The sequence below is a fragment of the Pongo pygmaeus genome, chromosome 14 (genome assembly GCF_028885625.2).
Source record: "Pongo pygmaeus isolate AG05252 chromosome 14, NHGRI_mPonPyg2-v2.0_pri, whole genome shotgun sequence".
Taxonomy (NCBI): domain Eukaryota; kingdom Metazoa; phylum Chordata; class Mammalia; order Primates; family Hominidae; genus Pongo; species Pongo pygmaeus.
This window is the reverse complement of record NC_072387.2, coordinates 8,250,736-8,267,327: the sequence shown is the minus strand read 5'-3', so window position 1 is coordinate 8,267,327 and position 16,592 is coordinate 8,250,736.

Here is a 16,592-nt window from a genome sequence, read left to right as displayed (position 1 = left end):
ATAAAAACTAGATAGCAGCATTCTCAGAAACTTCTTTGTAATGTGTGCATTAAACTGACAGAGTTGAACATTCCTTTTCATAGAGCATTTGTGAAACACTCTTCTTGAAGGAACTGCAAGGGTATAATTGTACGGATTTGAGGCCCTCGTTGGAAACGGGAATATCTTCACATAAAATCTAAACGGAAACATTCTCAGAAACTCCTTTGTCATTTGTGAATTCAACTCACAGAGTTGAACATACGTTTTCATAGAGCAGTTGTGAAATACGCTTTTTGAAGAACCTGCAAGTGGATATTTGGACCGGATTTGTGGTCTTCATTGGAAACGGGAATATCTTCATCTAAAAACTAGACAGAAGCATTCTCAGAAACTTCTTTGGGATGTGTGCATTCAACTCACAAATTTGAACCTTCCTTTTGATAGAGCGGTTTTGAAGCACTCGTTTGTAGATTCCGCAAGTGGACATTTGTAGCCCTTTGAGGGCTTTGGTGCATAAGGAAATATCTTGAAATAAAAACTAGGCAGAAGCATTCTCAGAAACGTCATTTTGATGTTTGCATACAACTCACAGCGTTGAACATACCTCTTCATAGAGCAGGCGTGAAACACCCTTTTAGAAGAAACTGCAAGTGGATATTTGGACCCTTTTGAGGCCTTCGTTGGAAATGGGAATATCTTCGCATAAAAACTAGACAGAAGCATTCTCAGAAACTTCTTTGTGATGTGTGCATTCAACTGACAGAGTTGAACTTTCCTTTTGATAAAGCATTTTGAAACACTCTTTTTAGAACCTGCAAGTGGATATTTGGACCACTTTGAGACCTTTCATTGTAAATGGGAATATCTTCAAATAAAAACTAGACAGAAGCATTTTCAGAAACTTCTTTGTGATGTGTTCATTCAACTTACAGAGTTGAACCTTCCATTTGATAGAGCCTTTTGAAAAACTCTTTTTGTAAAATCTGCAAGTGGATATTTGGACTGCTTTGAAGCCATCATTGGGAATATCCTCACATAAAAACTAGACAGAATCATTCTCAGAAACTTCTTTGTGATGTGTAAATTCAACTAACGGAGTTCAACTTTCCTTTTGATAGAGCAGTTTTGAAACACTCTTTTTGTAGGATGTGCAAGTGGATATTTGCACCGTTTTGAGGCCTTCATTGGAAAGGGGAAGATCTTCATGTAAAAACTACACAGAAGCATTCTCTGAAATTTTTTTGTGATATGCACATTCAACTCGCAGAGTTGAACCTTCCCTTTGATAGAGCAGTTTTGAAACCCTCTTTTTGTAGAATCTGCAAGTGGACATTTGTAGCTCTTTGAGGCCTTCCATGGAAAAGGATATATCTTCATATAAAAACTATACAGAAAAATTCTCAGAAACTACTTTGTGATGTTTGCATTCAACTCACAGAGTTGAACATATATATTCATAGAGCAGTTTTGATACACTCTTTTTGTAGTATCTGCAAGTGGATATTTTGACCACTCTGAGGACTTCGTTGGAAACGGGAATATCTTCAAATAAAAACTAGACAGTAGCATTCTCAGAAACTTCTCTGTGATGTGTGTTTTGAACTCACAGTGTTGAACCTTGCTTTTGATAGAGGAGTTTTGAAACACTCTTTTTGTAGTATCTGCAAGTGGATATTTGGACCATTTTGAGGTATTCATTGGAAACTGTATTATCTCCAAATAAAAACTAGACAGAAGCTTTCTCAGAAACTTCTTTGTGATATATGCATTGAACTCAGAGTGTTGAACCTTCCTTTAGATAGAGCAGTTTTGAAACACTCTTCTTTTAGAATTTGCACGTGGATATCTGGACCTTTTTCATACCTTCATTGGAAATGGGGAGAACTTCACATAAACAAGCAGACAGAAGCATTCTCAGAAACTTCTATGTGAGGTGTCCATTCAACTCAAAGAGTTGAAACCTCCTTTTGATAGTGCAGTTTTGACACAGAATTTTTGTAGTATTTGCAATTGGATATTAGGAGTGCTTTGAAGCCTTCATTGGAAACGGGAATATCTTCACATAAAAAGTAGACAGAAGCATTCTCAGAAACTTCTTTATGATATGCACATACAACTCACAGAATTGAACATTCCCTTACATAGAGCTGTTTTGAAACAGTTGTTTGTAGAATCTGCAAGTGGATATTTGGAATGATTGGTGGCCTTCGTTGGAATCGGGAATATCTTCACATAAAAACTAGACAGAAGCATTCTCAGAAACTTCTTTGTGATTTGTGCATGCAACTCACAGAGTTGAACCTTCCTCTTCATAGAGCAGTTTTGAAACATTCTTTTTGTAGTATCTGCAATTGAATATTTTGAGCGCTTTGAAGCCTCTTTTGGAAACGGGAATATCTTCAAATAAAAACTAGACAGAAGCATTCTCACAAACTTCTTTGGGATGTGCGCATTCAGCTCACAGAATTGAAAATTCCCTTACATACAGCAGTTTTGATACAGTTTTTTGCAGAGTCTGCAAGTGGATATTTGGAGTGCTTTGAGGCCTATGGTGGAAAAGGAAGTATCTTCACATAAAATTTAGACAGAAGCATTATCAGAAACTTCCTTGTGATGGGTGCATTCAACTCATGGAATTGAACCCTCCTTTTAGTAGAGCAGTTTTGAGACTCTCTTTTTGTAGAATCTTCAAGTAGACATTTGGAACGCTTTGAGGCCTTCAGTGGAAAAGGGAATATCTTCACATTAAAACTAGAAAGAAGCATTCTCAGAAACTTCTTTGTAATGTGTGCATTCAACTCACATAGTTGAACCTTCCTTTTGATAGAGCAGTTTTGAAACACTCTTTTTGTAAAATCTGCAATTGGTTACATGGGTTGCTTTGAAGCCTTTGTTGGAAACGGGAATATCTTCACATATAAACTAGACAGAAGCATTCTCAGAAACTTCTTTGTTTTGATTGCAGTAAACTCACAGAGTTGAACCTTTCTTTTGATAGAGCAGTTTTGAAATAAACTTTTTGTAGAATCTCCAAGTTGACATTTAGAGCACTTTCAGGCCTTCGGTTGAAAAGGAAATATCTTCACATAAAAACTAGACAGAAGCATTCTCAGAAACTTATTTCTGTTGTTTGTGTTCAACTCACAGAGTTGAACATAACTTTTCATAGAGTAGTTTTGAAATTCTGTTTTTGTAGAATCTGCAAGTGGAAATTTGAAGTCCTTTGAAGCCCTCATTGGAAACGGAAATATTTTGGAATAAAAACTAGACAGAAGCATTGTTAGAAACTACTTTGTGATGTGTGCATTCAACTCAGAGAGTTGAACATTTCTTTTGATAGAGCACTTTTAAACACTCTTTTTGTAGAATCTGCACATGTACATTTGTAGTGCTTTGAGGGCTGTGGTGGAAAAGGTAATATCTTCTTATAAAAACTAGACAGAAGCATTCTCAGAAACTTATTTGTTATGTTTGCATTCAACTCACAAAGTTGAACATACCTATTCATAGAGAAGTTGTGAAACACTCTTTTTGTAGGATCTGCAAATGGATATTTGGACCGCTTTGAGGCCTTCATTGAATATGAGATTATCTTCACATAAAACTAAACAGAAGCATTCTCAGAAAATTCTTTGTGATGTCTGCTTTCAACTCACAGAGTTGAACATAACTTTTCATTGAGCAGTTTTGAAACACTCCTTTTGTAGAATATGCAAGTGGACTTTTGAAGCGCTTTGAGGCCTTCAGTGGAAAGGGAATTATCTTCACATAAAATCTGGTCAGAAGAATTCTCAGAAACTGCTTTGTGATGTGCACATTCAACTCACAGAGTTGTAACTTTCTTTTAATGGAGCAGTTTTGAAACACTCTTTTTGTAGAAACTGCAAGTGGATATTTGGTGCTCTTTGACCTCAATGATGGAAAAGGAAATATCTTCACATAAAAACAACACAGAAGTATTCTGAGAAACTTCTTTGGGATGTGTGCATTCAACTCAAATAATTCAGCCTATCTTTTTATTGAGCAGTTTTGAATCTCCCTTTTTGCAGAATCTGCAAGTGGGTGTTTGAGAGCTCTGAATCTTACTGTGGAAAAGGAAATATCTTCACATAAATACTACCCAGAAGCATTCTGTAAACTTCTTTGTGAGCTGTGCGTTCAACTCATAGAGTTGAACTTATCTTCTCATTGAGAAGTTTTGAATCTCTCATTTTGTAGAATCTGCAAGTGGATATTTGGAGCCCTTTGCATAATATGGTGGAAAAGGAAATATCTTCAAATAAAAACTACATAGAAACAATCAGAGAAACTACTTTGTGATGTGTGCATTCAGCTCACAGTGTTGAAGCTGTCTTTTGATTGAGTAGTTTTGAATATCTCTTTTTGCAGAATCTGCAGGTGGATATTTTGAGCCCTTTGAGGCTTATAGTGGAAAAGCAAATATCTTCACATAAAAACTACACAGAATGATTCTGAGAAATTTCTTTGTGATGCATGCATTCAACTCCCAGAGTTGAACCCATCTTTAGATGGAGCAGTTTTTAATCTGTCTCTTCCAGAATCTGCAAGTGGATATTTTTAGCCCTCTGTGGCCTATGGTGGAAGAGGAAATATCTTCAAATAAAAACTACACAGAAACTTTTGGAGAAACTTCATTGTGATATGTGCACTCATCTTACAGGGTTGAAGCTAACTTATGCTTGAGCAGTTTTGAAACAGTCTTTTTGTACAGTCTGCAAGTGGATATTTAGAGCGCTATGAGGCCCACCATGGAAAAACAAATATCTTCAGACAAAAACTACACAGAAGAATTCTGAGAAACTTCTTGGGATGCGTGCATTCATCTCACAGAGTTGAAACTTTCTTTGGATTGAGCAGTTTTGGAACACTCTTTTTGTAGAAGCTGCAAGTGAATATTTGCAGTCCTTTGTTGCCTATGGCGGAAAAGGGAATCTCTTCACATGAAAACTGCACAGAAGCATTCTGAGAAACTTGTTTGTGATGTGTTCATTCATCTCACAGAATTGAAACTTTCTTTTGATTGAGCAGTTTTGACACACTCTTTTCGTAGAATCTGCAAGTGGATAATTGAAGCCCTTTGAGGCCTGCTGTGGAATAGGAAATATCTTCACATAAAAACTACTCAGAAGCATTTTGAGAAACTTCTTTGTGATGTTTGCATTCAACTCACAGAGTTGAATCTATCTTTTGATGGAGCAGTTTAGAATCTCTCTTTTTGTAGAATCTGCAAGTGGATATTTGGAGCACTTTGTGCCCTGTGATGGAAAAGGAAATAACTTCAAATAAAAACTACACAGAAGCATTCTCAGAAACTTCTTTGAAATGTGTGCATTCAATTCACAGAGTTGCACTTATCTTCTCACTGAGCAGTTTTGAATCTCTCTTTTTGAAGGATCTACAAGTGGATATTTGGAGCCCTTTGCGACCTGTTGTGGAAAAGGAAATATCTTCAAATGAAAACTACTCAGAAGCATTCTAAGAAACTTTTCGTGATGTGTGCATTCAACTCAATGAGTTGTACCTACCTTTCTATTGAGCAGTTTGGATTTCTCTGTTCATAGAATCTGCAAGTGGATATTTGGAGCGCTGTGACTCCTACTGTGGAAAATAAAATACTTTCCAATAAAACCACACAGAAGCATTCTGAGAAACTTCTTTATGATGTGTGTATTCAACTCACAGAGTAGAACCAATCTTTTGATTGAGAAGTATTGAATCTCTCTTTTTGGAGAATCTGCAAGTGGATGTTTGGAGAGCTTTGAGGCTTTGTGGAAAAGGAAATATATTCACATAAAAACTACACAGAAACATTCTGAGAAACTTCTTTGCAAGGTGTACATTCAAATCACACAGTTGATCTTATCTTCCCATTGAGCAGTTTTGAATCTTTTTGGAGAATCTGCAAGTGGATATTTGGAGCCCTTTGTGCCGTATGGTGGAAAAGGAAATATCTTCAAATAAAAAGTACAGAAAATCATTCAGAGAAACTTCCTTGTGATGTATGCATTGAACTCTTAGAGCTGAACCTGTCTTTTGATTTAGCCATTTTGAATCACTCTTTTTGCAGAATCTGCAGGTGGATATTTGGAGACATTTGAGGCCTATTGTGGAAAAGCAAATATCTTCTCATAAAAACTACACAGAAGCATTCAGAAAAACTTCTTTGGGATGTGTGCAATCAATTCACAGAGTTGAACCTTTCTTTTGATTGAGCAGTTTTGAATCTCTCTTTTGCAGAATCTGCAAGAGGATATTTGGAGTCCTTTGCCGCCTATGGTGGAAATGGATATATCTTCAAATAAAAACTGCACAGAAACATTCTGAGAATCTTTTTGAGGAGTGCACTCATCTCACAGGGTTGAACTGATCTTATCATTGAGAAGTTTTGAAACACTCTTTTTGTAGAATCTGCAAGTGAATATTTGGAGCCCTTTGAGGCCTACCGTGGAAAACCAAATATCTTCAGATAAAAACGACACAGAAGCATTCTGAAAAACCACTTTGTGATGTGTGCATTCATCTCACTGAGTTGAAACTTTGTTTTGATTGAGCAGTTTTGAAACAATCTTTTTCTAGAATCTGCAAGTGGATACTTTGAGCCCTATGAGGCTTATTGTGGAAAAGGAAATATCTTCAGATAAAAACTACTCAGAAGCATTCTAAGAAACTTCTTTGTGATGTGTGCATTTAACTCACAGAGTTGAATCTATCTTTTGATTGAGCATTTTAGAATCACTTTTTTTTGTAGAATCTGCACGTGGATATTTGGAGCCCTTTGGACCCTATGGTGGAAAAGGAAATATCTTCAAATAAACGTTACACAGAAGCATGCAGAGAAACTTCTTTGTGATGTAAGCATTCAACTCACAGACTTGAATCTATCTTTTGATTGAGCAGTTTTGAAACTCTCTTTTTGCACAATCTGCAGGTGGATGTTTGGAGGGCTTTGAGGACTATTGTGGAAAAGGAAATATCTTCACATAAAAACTACACAGAAGCATTCTGAGAAACTTCTTTGTGAGGTGTGCATTCAACTCACACTGTTGAAGATATCTTCTCATTGAGCAGCTTTGAATCTGTCTTTTTGCAGAATCTGTAGGTGGCTATTTGGAGCCCTTTGAGGCCTACTGTGGAAAAGCAAATATCTTCACATAAGAACTACACAGAAATATTTTGAGAAATTCTTTGGGATGTGTGCATTCAACTCACAGTGTTGAAACTATCTTTTGATAGAGTAGTTTTGAATCACTCTTTTTGCAGAATCTGCAAGTGGATATTTGGTGCCCTTTGAGGCCTACTGTGGAAAAGTAAATATATTCACATAAAAACTACACAGAAGCATTCTGAGAAACTTCTTTGTGATGTGTGCAGTCATTTCACATAGTTGAACCTTTCTTTTGTTAGAGCAGTTTTCATTCACTTTTTTTGTAGACTCTGCAAATGGATAATTGGAGTTCTTTGAGGTGTACTGTGGAAATAAAATCTTCACAAAAAAACTACACAGAAGGATTCTGGGAAACTTCTGTGGGATGGGTGCATTCAACACACATAGTTGAACCTATCTTTTGATTGAGCAGTTTTGAATCTCTCTTTTTGTAGAATCTGCAAGTGCATATTTGGAGTGCTGTGAGGTCTCCTTTGGGAAATCAAATATGCTCACATAAAAACTACACACAAGCATTCTGAGAAACTTCTTTGTGATGTGTGCATTCAACTCAAAGAGTTGAAACTACTTTTTGATTGAGCAGCTTTGAATTTCTCTTTTTGCAGAATCTGCAAGTGGATGTTTGGAGAGCTCCGAGGCCTGTTGTGGAAAAGGAAATATCTTCACATGAAAACTACACAGAATAATTCTGAGAAACTTCTTTGTGAGGTGTGCATTCAACTCACAGAGTTGAACTTATCTTCTCATTGAGCAGTTTTGAATCTATCTTGTTGTAAAATCTGCAAGTGAATATATTGAGCTCTTTGATCCCTGTGCTGGAAAAGGAAATATCTTCAAATAAAAACTACACAGAAGCATTCAGAGAAACTTTTTTGTGAGGTATGCATTCAACTCACAGTGTTGAACCTATCTTTTGATTGAGCAGTTGTGAATCTCTCTATTTGCAGAATCGGCAGGTGGATGTTTGGTGCCCTTTGAGGTCTACTGTGGAAAAGAAAATATCTTCACATAAAAACTATACTGAAGCCTTCTGAGAAACTTCTTTGGGATGTATGCATTCAACTCACAGAGTTGAACGTTTCTTTTGATTGAGCAGTTTTGAATCTCCCTTTTTGCAGAATCGGCAAGTGGATATTTGGAGCCCTATGCGCCCTATGGTGGAAAAGGAAATATCTTCATATAAAAACTACACAGAGACAATCTGAGAAAGTTCTTTGTGATGTGTGCATTCATCTCACAGAGTTGCACCTATCTGATGATTGAGCAGCTTTGAAACACTCTTTTTGTGGAATCTGCAAATGAATATTTGGAGGGCTTTGAGGCCAACTGTGGAAAAGCAAATATCTTCAGATAAAAATTACACAGAAGCACTCTGAGAAACTTCTGTGTCATGTGTGCATTCAACTCACAGAGTTGAACATATCTTTTGATGGAGCAGTTTTGAATGTCTCTTTTTGCAGAATCTGCAAGTGGATGTTTCGAGAGCTTTGAGGATTGTGGTGGAAAAGGAAATATCTTCACGTAAAAACTACACAGAAGCATTCTGAGAAACTTCTTTGTGAGGTGTGCATTCAACTCACAGAGTTGAACTTATCTTCTAATTGAGCAGTTTTGCATCTCTCTTTTTGTAGAATCTGCATGTGGATATTTGGAGCCCATTGTGACCTATGGTGGAAAAGGAAATATGTTCAAATAAAAACTACACAGAAGAATTCAGAGAAAGTTCTTTGTTATGTAGGCATTCAACTAACAGGGCTGAACCCATTTTTTCATTGAGCAGTTTTGAATCTCTCTTTTTGTAGAATCGGCGAGTGGATTTTTGGAGACCTTGGCACCCCATAGTGGAAAAGGAAATATCTTCAAATAAAAACTACACAGTACTATTTAGAGAAACTTCTTTGTGATGTATGCAATCAACTCTCAGAGTTGAACCTATCTTTTGATAGAGCAGTTTTGAGTCTCTCCTTTTGCAGAATATGCAGGTGGATATTTGGAGCCTTTTGAGGCCTACAGTAGAAAAGCAAATCTCTTCACATAAAAACTACACAGAAGCATTCTGAGAAACTACTTTGGGAAGTGTGCATTCAGCTCACATAGTTGAACCTATCTTTTGATTGAGCAGTTTTGAATCTCTCTATTTGCGGAATCTGGAAGAGGATATTTGGAGTCCATTGGGTCCCATGGTCGAAAAGAAAATATCTTCAATTAAAAACTACACAGAAACATTCAGAGAACCTTCTTTGTGATGTGTGCATTCATCTGATAGGGTTCAACCTATCTTATGATTGAGGAGTTTTGAAACACTCCTTTTACAGGATCTGCGAGTGGATATTTGGTGCACTTTCAGGCCTACCTTGGAAAAGCAAATATCTTCAGATAAAAACTACACAGAAGCATTCTGAGAAACTTCTTTGTGATGTGAGCATTCAACTCACAAAGTTGAACTTTTCTTTTGATTGAGGAGTTTTGAAACACTATTTTTGTAGAATCTGCAAGGGGATATTTGGAGCCCTTTGAGGTCTATTGTGGAAAAGGAAATATCTTCACATAAAAACTACACAGAAGCAGTCAGAGAAACTTATTTGTGATGTGTACATTCATCTCACAGAGTTGAACATTCCTTTTGATTCAGCTGTTTTGAAACACTCTTTTTGTAGAACCTACAAGTGGATAATTGGAGCCCTTTGCGCCCTATGGTGGAATAGGAAATATCTTCAAATAAACCCAGAAACTTTTTCGTGATGTGTGCATTCAACTCACAGAGTTGAACCTATCTTTTGATTGAACGGTTTTGAATCTCACTTTTTGTAGAATCTGCAAGTGCGTATTTGGATTCCTGTGAGCCCTATGGTGGGAAAGGAAATATCTTCAAATAAAAAGTACACAGAAGCATTTTCAGAAACTTTTTCTTGATGTGTGAATTCAACTCACAGAGTTGAACCTATCTTTTGATTGACCAGTTTTGAATCTCTCTTATTGTAGAAACTGCAAGTGGATATTTGGACCTCTGTGAGGCTTACGGTGGAAAATCAAATATGTTCACATAGAAAAGTCACCGAAGCATTCTGAGAAACTTCTTTGTGTTGTCTGCATTCAACTCACAGGATTGAACCATCTTTTGATTGAGCAGTTTTGAATCTCTCTTTTTGAAGAATCTGAAGAATCTGCAAGTGGATGTTTGCAGAGCTTTGAGGCCTATTATGGAAAAGGAAATATCTTCACATAAAAACTACACAGAAGCATTCTGAGAAACTTCTTTGTGACGTGTGCACTCTTCTCACAGAGTTGAGAATTTATTTTGATTGAGCAGTTTTGAAACACTCTTTTTGTAGAATCTGCAAGTGGATAATTTGAGCCCTTTGAGCTTTACTGTGGAAAAGCAAATATTTTCAAATTAAAACTAACCAGAAACATTCTGAGAATCTTCTTTAGGCTGTCTGCATTCAAATCACAGAGTTGAATCTATGCTTTGATTGAGCAGTTTTTAATCTCTCCTTTTGCAGAATCTGTTAGTGGATATTTGGAGCCCTTTGCAGCCTATGGTGGAAAAGGAAATATCTTCAAACAAAAACTACACAGAAATAGTCTCAGAAACTTCTTTGTGATGTGTGCATTCATCTCACAGGGCTGAACCTATCTTACGATTGAGCAGTTTTGAAACACTCAATCAAAAAGAAGGTTCGCAAGCATCACAAAGAAATTTCTCAAAAATCTTCTGTCTAGTTTTTATGTGAAGATATTTCCTATTTCACCATAGGTCTCAAAGGGCTCAGAAATATCCCTTTGCAGATTCTATGAAAAGACTCTTTCCAAACTACTGAATGAAATGAAAGTTTCAAATCTGTGGGATGAATGCACGCATCACAGAGAAGTTTCCCAGAATGCTTCTGTCTGATTTTTATGTGAAGATATTTCTTTTTCACCATAGGCCTCAAACCACTCAGAAATATCCCTTTACAGATTGTGCAAAAAGACTGTTTCTAAACAGCTCAATGAAAAGGAAGATTCACCTCTGGGAGATGAATGCAAACATCACAAAGAAGTTTCTCAAAAAGCTTCTGTCTGGTTTTTATGTGAAGGTATTTCCTTTTTCACCATAGGCCTCAAACTGCTCACAAACATCCCTTTGCAGATTCCACAAAAAGACTGTTTCTAAACTGCAGAATGAAAATAAAGTTTAAACTCTGTGAGATGAAAGCACACATCACAAAGAAGATTCTCAGAATGCTTTTGTATAGTTTTATGTGAAGAAGTTTCCTTTTTCACCATAGCAATCAAAAGAATGGTTCAAATGTGTGGGGTGAATGCACACATCCCAAAGAAGTTTCTTAGAAAACTTCTGTTTAGTTTTTTGTGAAGATATTTCCTTTTTCACCATGGGCCTCAAAGCACTCCAAATATCCACTTGCAGATTCTACAAAAAGAGTGTTTCCAATCTGCTCAATCAAAAGAAAGGTTCAACTCTGTGAGGTGAAAGCAAACATCACAAAGAAGTTTCTTAGAAACCTTCTGTCTGGTTTATATGTGAAGATATTTCATATTTCAAAATAGGCCTCAAAGGGCTCAGAAGTATACCCTTGCAGATGCTACAAAAAAGAGTGTTTCCAAACAGCTCAATCAAAAGAAAGATTTAACTTGGTGAGATGAATGCACACATTACATAGAAGTCTCTCATAATGCTTCTGTCTAGTTTTTTTGAGAAGCCATTTCCTTTTTCACTATAGGCCTCAGTCTGCTCATTAATAGCCCTCTGCAGATACTAGAAAAAGAGTCTTTCCAAACTGCTCAATCAAAATAAAGGTTCAAATCTTTGAGATGAAAGCCCACGTCACAAAGAAGTTTCTCAGAAAGTTTCTGTCTAGTTTTTACGTGAAGATATTTCCTATTTCACCTTAGGCCTCAAAGGGATCAAAACTATCCCTTTTCAGATTCTACAAAAAACTCTTTCCGAACTGCTTCATCAAAGGAAAGTTTCAATTCTGTGAGATGAATGCACACATAAAAAATTAGTTTCTCAGAATGCTTCTGTCTTGTTTTTGTGTGAAGTTATTACTTTTTCACCATAGGCCTCAAACTGCTCAGAAATATCCCTTTGCAGGTTGAACCAAAAGACTCTTTCCATACTGCTCAATGAAAAGAAGGATTCATCTGTGTGAGATGAATGCACACATAAAAAAAGTTTCTCAGAATGCTTCTGTCTAGTTTTTATGTGAAGATATTTCCTTTTTCACCATAGTCCTTACACCATTCACAAATATCCCTCTGCAGATACTACAAAAAGACTGTTTCCAAACTGCTCCATGAAAAGAAAGGTTCAACTCTGTGAGATGAATGCACACATCAGGAAGAAGTTTCTCAGAATGATTCTGTCTAGTTTTTATGTGAAGATAATTCTTTTTCACTACAGGCATCAAACGGCTCAGAAATATCCATTTGCAGATTGTACAAAAATACTGTTTCCAATCTGCTCAATCAAAAGAAAGGTTCTGCTCTGTGATATGAATCCAGGCATCACAAAGAAGATTCTCAGAAATCTTCTTTTTAGTGTTTTTGTGAAAATATTTCCGTTTTCACCATAGGCCTAACAGCTCTACAAATATCCGTTTGTGGATTCTACAAAAAGACTGCTTTTAAACTGCTCAATCAAAAGAAAAGTTCAACTCTGTGAGATGAAAGCACACATTGCAAAGCATTTTCTAAGAAAGATTCTGTCTAGTTTTTATGTCAAGGTATTTCCTGTTTCATCATAGGCTGTGAAGGGCTCACAAATATCCATTTGCATATTTAAAAAAAAGACTGTTTCCAAACTGCTCAAACCAAAGAAAGGTTCAACTCTGTGAGATGAATGCACACATCACAAAGAACTTTCTCAGAATGCTTCTGTCTAGTTTTTATGTGAAGATATCTCTTTTTCACCTTAGGTCTCAAATGGCTAAGAAATATCCCTTTGCAGATTTTACAAAAAGACTGTTTCCAAACTGCTCAATAAAAAAAAGTTTCAACACTGTGAGATGAATACACACATCAAAAAGAAGTTTCTCAGAAAGCTTCTGTTTTCTTTTTATTTGAAAATATTTCCCTTTTAAACATAGGCCTCAATGGGCTCAGAAATATCTCTTTGCAGATTCTACAAAATGACTGTTTAGAAAACTGCTGGATCCAAATTACACCATTATGGCTCACACACTGCAGCCTCAACCTCCCCAGGGTTAGGCTATTCCTCAAGGGACCCTACAGCCTCGGCCTCCCAAAGTGTTGGGGTTAAAGGCGTGAGCCACCAGCACCCGGCCTGAGTTAATACATCTGGTCTCACTACGTCTTAACCACACACCCATGAAGAACTCAAGTCAAGAGAGAATTGGCAAGAGACTCTCAGCATTCTCTCCCGAAAGCAGTGAGGTGATGGCAGATGTGTGTCCCAAGCCCTGGGGTTTTAGGTGACCATGTGTAGAGGAGAGATTTCCAATGTTTCCCGAGAGGCTCGAGCCACAGTTATTCAGGGCATCCGAACACGAGATGGGGTTTCTGACAGCAACTTAAGGGCCAGGAAGGGCCAGAATCTGCCAAGGCCCATGTCCCAGGTTGGGGCCAATGGAACCCAAGGTAGAGGGAGTCAGCGGTCCTCACAGAGAGGACTCCAGCCCTAGGCCCTGCTGTGCAGACCAAATCAGATGGAAGAGAGTCCTTGGTCCTACATGCCGCAACCCTCCACTGAACTTGGGAGTGGATCTGTTTCCCAAACATGAGGTGACTTTCGCTTTGGAATGGATCACAAGAGGCCAGGCTTTCCAGAGTCGGCAGGATAAAGAAGTCATTCTGGCTCGGCCACCCCCATCCCCCGGTAACTGGTGAATTTAAATGAGCCTAGGCTATCAGGGCCGGAGCCGCTACAGGGGGGAGGGGTGTGGGTGGTGTGAGGGTTTCCGGAGGCACTGCAGAAATTGGGCCTTTGTCTCGAGGATGACAGTGCTGCAGGAACCCGTTCAGGCTGCTATATGGCAAGCACTAAACCACTATGCTTACCGAGATGGGGTTTTCCTCACAGAACGCCTTTATGCAGAAGTACACTCAGAAGAAGCTTTGTTTTTAATGGCGACCTGTTCTTACCTCCCAGGAAAGGCCTATAAAGCATATAGACTCTTGAATAGACATAGTTGTCCTACACCACAATGCAAATACCTGCTTGCAAAATGTTGTGTTGATCTCAGTAAGCTTGCAGACTGGGAACAAATCTTATCTGGTGGAGTGTTTAATAAGCAGAAAAGCCATGATGATATTGTTACTGAGTTTGGTGATTCAGTTTGCTTTCCCCTTCCATTGTCAGGATGCGTATATTGCAAGACAGATCGGCTTGCTAAAGGATAAGAATGTTACCAAAAGAGACTTAGTTTAAATCCTTTCCTCTGGTATCCCTTTGAATCGTTAGGTGAAATAGGTGAAAAGCCAGATCCTGGCCAAACATTTAAATTCACATCTTTACAGAACTTTAGCAACTGTCTGCCCAACTCTTGCACAACACAAGTACCTAATCACAGTTTATGTCACAGACAGCCTGAGACCATTCTTATGGAAACACCCCAGGACACAACTGAATTAAACAGAGTCAGTTTAGAATCTTCCAATTCAAAGTACTCCTTGAATACAGATTCCCCAGTGTCTTTTATTGATTCAGCTGTAATTTCACCTGAAACTATCCCACTGGGAACAGGAACTTCCATATTATCTAAACAGGTTCAAAATAAACCAAAAACTGGTCAAAGTTTATTAACAGGACCAGCAGCTCTTAGTCCATTTACCTCAAGTTTTGGGATTTTGCCATTAGAAACCCCAAGTCCTGGAGATGGATCTTATTTACAAAACTACACTAATACACCTTCTGTAATTGATGTGCAATCCACTGGAGCCCCTTCAAAAAAGTCTGTTGCCAGAATTGGCCAAACTGGAGCAAAGTCTGTCTTCTCACAGAGTGGAAATAGCCGAGAGGTAACTCCAATTCTTTCACTAACAGAAAGTTCTGGTCCATAAATAACTACAACACCTCAGGTAATGAGCCCCACTATCACATCTCCCCCAAATGCACGGCATCGAAGAAGTTCATGACTCTTTACTAGTGACAGTTCCACAACCAAGGAGAATAGGAAGAAATTAAAAATGAAGTTTCCACCTAAAATCCCAAACAGAAAAACAAAAAGTAAAACTAATAAAGGAGGAATAACTCAATCTAATATAAATGACAACCTGGAAATTACAAAATTGGACCCTTCCATCAATTCAGAAGAGGAAATATCCACAATCACACCTCAGATTCAGGCTTTTCATCTACAAAAAGCAGCAGCAGAAGGCTTGATGAGCCTTCTTCATGAAAGGGGGAAAGGTTATTTAGCTTTATGTTCATGCCACTGCAAAGAAGCTATAAATATTTTGAGCCATCTACCTTCTCACCACTTCAATACTGGTTGGGTACTTTGCCAAATTGGAAGGTCCTATTTTGAACTTTCAGAGTACATGCAAGCTGAAAGAATATTCTCAGAGGTTAGAAGGATTGAGAATTATAGAGTCGAAGGCATGGAAATCTACTCTACAACACTTTGGCATCTTCAAAAAGATGTCGCTCTTTCATTTCTGTCAAAAGACTTAACAGACACGGATAAAAATTCGCCAGAGGCCTGGTGTGCTGCAGGGAACTGTTTCAGTCTGCAACAGGAACACGATATTGCAATTAAATTCTTCCAGAGAGCTATCCAAGTGGATCCAAATTATGCTTATGCCTATACTTTATTAGGGCGAGAGTTTGTCTTAACTGAAGAATTGGACAAAGCATTAGCTTGTATTCGAAATGCTATCAGAGTCAGTCCTAGACATTACAATGCATGGTAATTGGTAATGAATTGTAAAGACAAAGTCTTGTTGATGGTGCTGGTAGTCACTAATTTTTCATGTTAGATAGCTCTTTACTGTCATGAATTTGGTTACTAATACTTAGGAATGGTACATACTGGTCAATAACTTCAAACTAACTTTTTTTATGAAATGTATGTCTTTAACAAACTCTTCAGTTAATTAATGATAATAGAATACGAGATGCTTATACTCAACAGTTTCAGTCTTCTACAAAACTTTTGCAGATACTGTAGTTGTGTTTTGTTTGTTTGCTTGTTTAGTTTTGTTACTTGATTTGTTACTTTTTCTTCGAACACAAAAATGGTGATTGGGACAAAAAGTGCTTGGGAAATTGGAAAGGAATAGCATAATTCACTTATTGGATAATAGAAAAAAACACTGAAAAAGTTCACTAGCTGCTTTTTGACAATGTTCCGGTTTATTGAGTTACTATTAAGAACTTAATGTATCCTTTATTTAGCAGTATCTCTGTTTTACTTTTTTGTATTTGTGTATAAGTAGACACATAGGAAATTACTACCCA